Here is a 10,086-nt window from a genome sequence, read left to right on the forward strand (position 1 = left end):
GGATCATCCTAAAACAAGAAATCTCCCTTGAAGCAAGCCGTATTCAAATTCCTCTTTTCTCTTTTAAGCTCTTTGTCTCTCTCACACTCTCTCTAGGCACGCCTGATGGTCCCCCAAAACTCAACACAACCACACACTTAATTCACAAATTATCTACCTTCCGGTTTTAGTAACCACACATTAAAAAAGTGAAACTTTTTAGATCCAAGAGAAAAAATCAGACCTCTAGCAAAAGAGAAGTTGATTATGGTCAGATGTTGTTTGAGGTAGGATTTGCGGGGTACCATTTAGTACCAAAACAGCTAAGGCTGAGAAGCCACTCCTACCTAACAAAACACCAATCAAGGCAACACAAACTATGCCTTTGACCAGCTTGATTATTAGACCAAGTAAAACGATTATGAGGCTCACGGATCTCCAGATTCTGGACCAAATGACAGCTATTGAAGAAATCATTACAAGCAGTCCATGAATAAAGCTGGGAAGCCCTCTTGTCTTGTCACCAACCTGTCTCGTAGCATTAAAATTACCACAGGACAGCAGGACGTGGAATGCTTCCTACCAACTGACCGCAGTAGTGTCCACATAGTGGGACCCATTGGTACGCCGGACAAGAAGGGTGTCACGTTCTTTAGAGTCTAGTTGTTGTGGGGGCTGTTTACCTTCTTACCAAGGCTCGTCTATAGTTGGAATAGAGTTGAATCCATAACAACAATAGAAACTTGCTTGCCCAAAAATTTAAGCTTGTGGCTTGCCTCAAAATTTGCCTTCCTTTACACAGGGTGTGATTATACTTTTTCTTTTTAAGTTTTATTATTATGGTATATTTATATATAACTCTTTTTTCCTTTCAATGTAGTAAATAAAATTTTCCTTTTTCTTTTTTGTTCATTTGTTGGATAATTAGATACTTATCTTATTAACAATATTTATTATGTACTTTAGTTTTTTTACTTGTATGTATTCAATTAAACATATAGTAAGTTATATAAAATCACATATATTTGCTTTAGTTTTTTTTTAGTTGTGCATTTTAAATTAAAACATAATATAATTTGTTTCAAACACAAATACTTTTCAATTATTTATTTATATTATTTGTCATAAAAATACTAATAAAAATATAATTTATTTAGGCCCGGCCATATGGACCGGTCGTTAATTATGCTAGTAATAATAAAGGTAGCAGTTTCAAAAAACAAAAAAACAGAGACATGATTTAGAAATATCAGAAACATGCGTCGTACTTTTGAAACTATTGTCAAATAGGAAACACGGCATAAGGCAGCTTTTAATACTTGCTTGCCACTCTACTTTCTAGCCTCAATTTGTCTCTGACGGTATTCTGTTAGCTAGAGCATTTTGGGATGCCATTGATCTCAAGATGAACGGCATTCAGAACCTGTACGAAGGAGATGGCCTATCTACTTGGACGGGCTTTACTTTTTTTAGGATAGATGACATCGAAATGGTTTAAAATGAACGGCTCACAATGAGCTTGTTGACTGTTTCGACGGGTGTCGTTCATTTTTAACATCCAAAGCAGCTCTGACGGTGTTGCTGCCTCTTAGAAATCTTTACATATTAGTTCTAAAAAAATGAAAAAAATGAAGTTCGTTAAATCGTTTATATATACAAATGATCGTAGCAAACTTTTAAATAATTTATATATAAACGATTTAACATGTACTGTTATGTATATATATATATATATGTAATGGGCCGGTGCTAAACTCATTTAGTGCTAAATAAGTTTTATGAGATTTTTTTTATTTTATTTTTACCCTATCTATATACTTGATTTGCATTTGTTTCCTAACACATGGCCAAAGCATCATTTTCATCAAAAACACATGATTCAGGTGTAGATTCTCTATAAATCAACCATGCCCAACACATTTATAGGGCTGGAATCAGGTAAAAAGTATCCAAGAAGCTGAAAAAGTCTTTTAGCAAGGGGTTTAGCACGGACCCAAATATATATATATATATATATATATATAAAGAGAGAGGTTGTTCCATCTTGTTAGAGCAAATGGAGGGATCGCAGAAACCCCGCGTCGTCATCCTCTCCAGCAGCGGCGCCGGCCATCTCATCCCCATGATGCAATTCGCCAAACGTCTCGTTTCCAACCACTCATTTTCCGTGACAATCATCACCGTTTCCGGCCAATTTCCGGCCTCCTCCCTCTCCAAACTCTCAGACAACCACCCCGACATAACCTCCCTGACACTCCCCCCCATCACCACTTCCGACTTCCTGCCAGGAACAACGATGGAGACGCTCATCGTCGCCGGGATCATCCGCTCCCTCGCCCCCCTCCGAGAGATCCTCTCCGGCATCGGCCCCATCTCGGTCTTCATCTTCGACTTCTTCTGCATCGACGTGATGGACGTCGCCAAAGAACTCCAGCTACCCGTGTACGTATTCTTCCCTATCATGGCAGTTGCAGTCTCCTTCTTACTTTACCTCCCCGTGATCGACGAAGCGATCGTCGGAGAGTTTGGGGAGCAAAAGGAACCGTTCATGGCGCCAGGATGCCCTCCACTACGAGGAACGGACCTCGCCAGCTTGTTCCTGGACCGCCGGAAAGACGACTACAAATGGTTCCTGAACAATTCCCAGCGTCAGAGAGAAGCAGACGGCATTCTCATCAACACCTTCGACGAACTTGAGCCGGAGGCGATGCAGGCTCTCCGGCGAGGCCGAGACTACGGGAGATCGAAACAGAACAACATATGTGAAGCCAAGAGCATCTTCATCGAAGATAATGGACGTCAAATTCCGCCGGTATATTCGATCGGCCCCCTCGTCAAAGCCGCCACGGAAGAGGCGGACGGCGAGGAGGAGCTGTGCATAAGGTGGTTGGACGCACAGCCGCGAGGGTCAGTGATCCTGCTGGCGTTCGGCAGCGGGGGGTCGTTCACTGTGGAGCAGCTGGCGGAGATGGCCTGGGGGTTGGAGATGAGCGGGCAGAGATTCCTCTGGGCGGTGCGCGGGCCGAGTAGCACCAACTCAGCGGCCTTCTTCCGGTCGCCGGGGAGCGTCGACGAAAACGATCCCGCCGGATTCCTGCCTTCGGGGTTCTTGGAGAGGACATCCGGCGTGGGGATGGTGGTGCTCGGCTGGGTGCCGCAGGTGAGGGTGTTGGCTCACGAGGCCACTGGTGGGTTTGTATCGCATTGCGGGTGGAACTCGGTGTTGGAGAGCATGGTGAAGGGGGTTCCAATGGTCGCATGGCCATTGTACGCCGAGCAGAAGATGAACGCGAGGGCGATGGTGGAGGCGGGGATTGCGGTGGCGGTGGAGCGTCGGGGGGAGGAGGTGGTCGGGAGGAAGGAGGTGGAGAGGGTAGTGAGGTTGCTGATGGAGGAGGAGGGCGGCCGGCGGATCAGGGCCAGAGTGGAGAAGCTCAGCCGCGATGCTAAGGCGGCGGTGGATGAGGGTGGCTCGTCCGATCGGTGTCTTGCGGAGGTTGCAGAGATATGGAAGAAGACGACGAGCGACTGCAAGTAATTTTCCTTCCTAGAGGTTCGCTCTCTTCTGTGTTATCTTCTTGTGAATACGGATCCCATCATACGGCATATGATGGGACCCGTCCTATCCTATGTCAATCAACGGCTAGAAACTGTTCTCAGCAGCCCCGAAACTTTAATGCCAATTCTATTATCAATAACTTCAATTATCCTGAAACCTATCCAGTCCAACCTTTAAAAAGAACTTTGGCACCATTCCTTACTTTTTTCTAGAGAATATCCGTTACACCTTGCAAGGTATACAGTTCGATTGAGGAGGCATGGTTATGTGATCGGGCCCGAGAGTACTCGGGCCACATAACACAGGAAATCATCGAACACGGATCCCATAATTTGAAATAGAATATCATGGGTTCCATCGATCCTAGCCCTCCAATCAACGGCTAGATGGTTCTGCTGGATGGTTAGGATTGAATATAGGATGAAAGAAAAATATGATATTTATATATTTTTATTTTTTTATAATTTTTTTTTGAAATATAGTTCTTGATCCAAGTATTATGTTTTTAACCTTGACCCTTTGTCCTAGTCTTGAGAATATGAATTTTAATATTTGTGTTACAATTTTTATTAACTTGCAAATTTTCTCATTTGTTCAAGATAATTTTTGGTCTATTGTGAATTAAATAAAATTGTTTGAGAGACATATATAACATATACATGTATTGGAACATAAGAAGGTTTACTTGTGCATGATCCAATTTCAATTTGTATCAAGGATTAAGAATGAAATATTTTATCATGTTTTATGTTTTGTTTTGTTTTCTTTTTTTAGTTAACCGGGTGGTGGTACTTGAGTGTGCCAATTCAGATCGTATTCTTATGATACAAAAATAATCATACCCAATGGCTTATTAGTGGTAGAATTGGGTGAAGATATTTTTTTATTTGGATAAGGGTGAAACATGGGTTTGAATATTTGATTCATTCCTACATGTATAAAATTATATTAAATCGTGAGCTAGACAATATAGTTTTTTATGGAGACTATTGTGGAGTCAAATGGTGGTAATATGAGTGTGGAGTTCTACCTCATCTAAGTACATGTTTGACGCATTCATGGGACTATGTTAGATATTTTAGGCAGTAGGTTGGCTCATGTAGGTCTGGGTCTAGGTCAAAGGTCAAACTCGAGTAGGCAGAGTTTCATATTCTGATAGGTTATGGTGGAAAAATCGGTATGCTCAAATAGTATGAAAAAAAATCTCAAATTTGAAGGAATGATTTTAGATACCTTAGACTATGTATGATCAAAATTTTAGGGACAGGAGACACGGAGACAAAGTGGTATAATTTTTGAAAGTGGACAGACAAACGAGACTAGATAGGGTCAGACTAGGTTTTTGATACATACACCTGAATTGTAAATTGGGTGAGACATCAATAAATTGTGAGATTTGGAGGATACACACTAGACATCCTAAAGTATAATGGGTCCAATTTGTGGACTCAGAAACTTTATGATTTGTGATGGATGATTTTTAGAAGTTAGGCTATTTTTTAGGGTTTGTTAGGTTTCGAGTTAGGAAGATTTAAATCCAGGGGTCCTAGGCTGGGTTTGGGTTACTGATAGAGGTTGGTTCGACTTACTTGACTTAGGATGATCATCTAAGGTCTTCTACGAAGTCTGACCTTCACAAAATTGGCTTGAGAGGGTCGAGACTGTTGTTTTGTAGTTGACTGCATCAAACTAAGTAGAGACTAGGCTGCAGCTTGGTCCAATGAGTGAATTAGATCTACTAAAGATCTAAACCCACTTGAGAGAAGGGACTAGCCCTTAGAGAGTGAGAGATGTCTCAAGGGATAAGGACTTGTGAGTCGAGTCAAGAGAGGGATTCAAGCAAGAGAGAGAGTCATCCAAGAGAGAGATGAGAGACAATCCAATTCATATCTTCTTTTTTCAATACAACAAAATGAGTATCTTATATAAGCTAATGAGGCCTCATTAAGGCAACATATTATACAATGCAATTTAATTAAAAAAAGCCTAAACATAAATATCCTTTTCTCACCCTAGATAGAACCTCCTTGAACTCACTTAATGTAGAGCCCAATTCATAAGATAACACTTGGTCTTCTCAAAGACTATTTAGAGAGACTTCAAGAGCACTGTGCTAGTCACCTAGGGCATTCAATTGGCTGGGACGCTGGGCCCACTTGATCGTACTCAATGAGAATAGCAGTTTTGTTCACGATGTGGTACCATTGTGCATTCGTCTGCTGCATGTCCCTCTAAGGTATGTTGGCTGAGCAGGATTCTCCCGTGCCCTAAGGGCATGTTTGATACGCCGTTCCCAGCAGGATTCGGACGAAAATCCTGCGGGGAACTGAAGCAGATCAGGTCATGCTGAACATGAGCATTTTTTCTCATGCTGACATCATGGCCGTCTGTTTGCATTTTGGATGAATGTCACGTGGTTTTGTTGACTTTTGAACTTTTTAAAATGCAAATCGGATGGCCACGAGGTCGGCATGAGCAAAAACGCTCATGTTCAGCATGACCTGATCTGCTTCCGCGAGGAACAACCAAATTCGACAAACGTTGAACGCGGCGGACGGCGTTCCGCGCGTCCGCCGCATCCATAAATGTTTGTAATTTTCGATCCACCTTTACGTACAAAAAGAACAGGAACGGAAGGGACAAAAAAATTGCATATCTCTCTCTCTCTCTCTATCTGTGTGTGTGTGCAAGGGCTCCGTTGGAGCGGCGGGTGGTGGCACCACCGCCTCCGGCGCCAAGAGGGGACGTCCCTTCGGCACCGGGGGCAGCCGATCCTCTCTCACGCCTGACCCTCTCTCTTAAAAGTTAAATCTGTCTCTCTCTCCTATACAGCAGCCAGAGGGGCAGAGCGCTCTCTCTCGGCGAAGGGGCGCGGCCGCTTGCCCCCCTTTCTCTTCTTCTCTTCTTATTATTCCTCTTATTCCGTCCACCGTCGGCAGCCAAGCTCTCTCTCTCTCTCTCTCTCTATATATATATATATATATATATATATATATATATATATATATGCTGCATATTTAGAAAAAAAATAAATATTTAAGAGAAAAATCACATATTCACATATTTGAGAGAAATTTTGTATATTTAAGAGAAAAATCACATATTTAAGAAGAAATTCACATATTTGGGAGAAATTTCACATACTTTTATATTTGGAAGAAAATTCTCTTGTGCGAAGGGTAAAAAGATCCTTTCAAAGATGAATATTTGTGAATTTGGACATTAGGTAAATTTCAAAATTTAGAGACATTTTTGAGAAACACATCATTTTTGCGTGTTAAATACATTAATCCCCTCAAAACGCCTTTGAAAACACTGTATAACATAGTTATATTTTCTAGAAGAAAATATTATCATCTTAACAATATCATCTTTAAATTGATAAAAACTTACTAGAATTAATCTCTTATTTTAAAGCAGAACGTCTCCTACCCTAACCATTCAAATCAACACTAACTAATTTGCCTATTATATTAATATAATTTCTTAATAAGACTATCGTTCCCTGTCCCTTATTCCTAGTCTTGTTCTAAGGTTGATCCTAAAATTATCTTTACCCTCCCATTACCTCCATCTTTGGTTTCCACGACCATGGGCCCTATGAGAAATAAGCGCTTTCCTTACATCTATGGCCTTTGTGACATTTTTCATCACAGCTTTAACAAAGAGACCACGCATAGTTCAATCATGAAGTTATTTTTATGTCAGCCTTTCAACTGGGAGGCTTTTATCGGTGGTGATTTTATCCATTAATTTTTCTTTTATGCACTTTAGTTTAATAATTATAGCCTTGTTTTGTTTTTTGACTGTCTTCAGCAAGTTGCTCTTCTTCGCAACTGTGCAAAAAGAAATTGCCCGTAACAGTGGATAGGCAATAGTCGAACGCGCGTTCATTTTTTTGCGCAAAAAAGGATATGTAGTGGCGGTCACGACCACTGCTAAATGTCTCTTTTTTGTGCAAAAAATACTCGCTGCTGATTGCACCTGCGATCAAGGGCGGGCAGGCGTCCCACTAACAGTAGATGATTTATCGGTCCACTGTTATATGTTACTATAGAAACCCATATCATCAAACACTTAAAACGTCCTGTATAATTCAGACGCTTTTTGCGTCGCTGATCGCGCCCATGATCAGTGGCGCAAATTTTTTTGTCATTTTTACCAAGAATGCAGCTAAAACCTCTTCTTTGTTTTTTTTTTTGGAAGCGCGGCACGTCTTCGAGCATCCTAGGACGCTAACCCGTACGATGATACTAGGGGTGGCAATTTCTGACACGACCCGCCAACCCGCCTCTTAGGCGGGTTCGGGTTGGGCTTAAGCCAACCCGTTTAATAAACGGGTCGACCCGTGTAACCCGTTTATTAAACAGGTCGGGTTCGGGTTGGGGGTATGCCAACCCGCCAACCCGGCTGACCCGTTTAATAAACGGGTTAGGCGGGTGGGTCAACCCGCCAACCCGTCTGCCCGACCCGTCAACCCGCCAACCTGCCTACCTGCCAACCCGATCCGTCAACCCGCCAACCCGCCAACCCGACCCGCCAACCTGACCCACGAACCTGAAAACCCGTTTACGACCCAACCCATTTATTAAATGGGTTGGCGGGTCGTGTTGGGTTACCCGTTTATTAAACGGGTCGGGTTCGTGTTTGCCAAAGCCGACCCGTTTAATAAACGGGTTCGGGTTGAGGTATGCTGACACGCCAACCCACCAACCCGACCCGTCAACCCGACCCGCCAACCTGCCTACCTGCCAACCCGATCCGTCAACCCGCCAACCCGACCCGCCAACCTGACCCACGAACCTGAAAACCCGTTTACGACCCAACCCATTTATTAAATGGGTTGGCGGGTCGTGTCGGGTTACCCGTTTATTAAACGGGTCGGGTTCGTGTTTGCCAAAGCCGACCCGTTTAATAAACGGGTCAGGTTCGGGTTGAGGTATGCTGACACGCCAACCCACCAACCCGACCCGATTGCCACCCCTAGATGATACAATTTTCGTGTGTATATATATATATATATATATTTGTGAGGTTTATTCATTGGTCACATTTAATGTGATGTGCCACCGTGGGCCATGATCTAAGACTGTTAAGCTTAATAGGGTGTCAATGGGTCCTATACCGGAACCGATATGATCCATGCTTTGTAATCAAGAAGGAGGTCCAGTTAAGAATTTATGTAAGACCTATAGTATACTAGTTGGATATGGTTTATTAAATTTCACGGCATACTCAGCTTCTATTCAAGTTCCAATTAAGATCCACAAATTTTCAATGTAAAAGATAAAAATATGATTTTTGTGACCTAGTCTAGTTTAAGTAAACCTTATAAGACCCAGGCATGTTTTTTTTCTATTGGTTATCTAGACATGGTATCAGTACCTCAAGGTCAGATTCAGGTTTGTACGTATCCCAATCCAGTAAAAGTCCGACCCATTCACACTTCTGTTTTTTTTTTTTGCCCTATCACCTACTGCATTGGCTGGCCTCCCGTTGGTAAAACCAGACCTGCCCTCAATTTTTTGGTATGGTATCAGGTCCAGACTCAGGTCTAATCAGACCCACTATAAAAAAAATCATACTGGACCAGATAAGGACTATATGAACCAGACTCAGAACTATTTTTTATCATTTTTACATTGAAAATTTGAGAGTCTTAATCCGAACTCGGGTTGGGCTGAGTCTGATATAAAATTTCATAAACTATACTTGGATCCATGTATTAATCAAATCTTCAGGTCCATACCCATGTCTTAATTGAGTCTTCTTATTTATCACCATACCCTAACCTTATAGGGTTTGGTACGGGTTGAGTCTGGGTAAAACCCAATCCATTGACACCCCTACTTGTGGCGGGGTACCTCTAGTTGTTGCCCACTAAAACTTTATACTTTCACAGGTTGAACAAGAGGATAAAAAAATGATACCTTGGCTCGTGGACGACATCTAAGAGTCGAGTGGGGCCCACAGTGACTAAAGGCTTCACTATAAGAAAAAATCATACTGGACACGATAAGAACTACATGAACCAGACTCTGACCATACCCGGTAAAATACTATTTTTTATTATTTTTACATTGAAAATTTATGGGTCTTAATGGAAACTCGGGTCAGGCTCCGGTTTTGTATAAAATTTCAGAAACTATACCTGAATCCATGTATTAATCGGACCTTCACGTCGGACCCGTGTCTTAATCGAGTCTTCTTATTTATCACCATACCCGGATCCTATAGTGTTTGGTACGAGTTGGGTCCCGATAAACCCGACCCATTGATACCCCTACTTGTGGGTCACCTCTAGTTGCTTGTTGCCCACGAAAACCTCATACTTTCACAGGTTGAACAAGAGGATAGAAAACTGATACATTGGGTCATTCTTGACGTCCAAGAGTCAAGTGGGGCCCACAGTTGCCTGGATTTTAGGAAGAACCAAGCAACCACTTGTGGAAAAAAAAAAACTCTCTCATGACTCAAGGCTTTTACATTTTGATGTACGAAAGTATGCAGGCGCTAAAATGGGAAAAAAATATGTGTGGGACCTACTG

General features: G+C 42.2%; 1 pseudogene across 1 annotated transcript; it reads left to right on the forward strand.

The window, feature by feature from the left end:
* Window positions 1–2,026: 2,026 nt before the first annotated feature.
* LOC149814533 (UDP-glycosyltransferase 72B1 pseudogene) lies at window positions 2,027–3,678 on the forward strand (annotated as a pseudogene). The gene has a single exon (XR_016427932.1). The product of XR_016427932.1 is annotated as a UDP-glycosyltransferase 72B1 pseudogene (transcript).
* Window positions 3,679–10,086: the final 6,408 nt, after the last annotated feature.

The sequence above is a fragment of the Nuphar pumila genome, chromosome 15, assembly GCF_984573655.1.
Source record: "Nuphar pumila chromosome 15, dmNupPumi1.hap1.1, whole genome shotgun sequence".
NCBI lineage: Eukaryota > Viridiplantae > Streptophyta > Magnoliopsida > Nymphaeales > Nymphaeaceae > Nuphar > Nuphar pumila.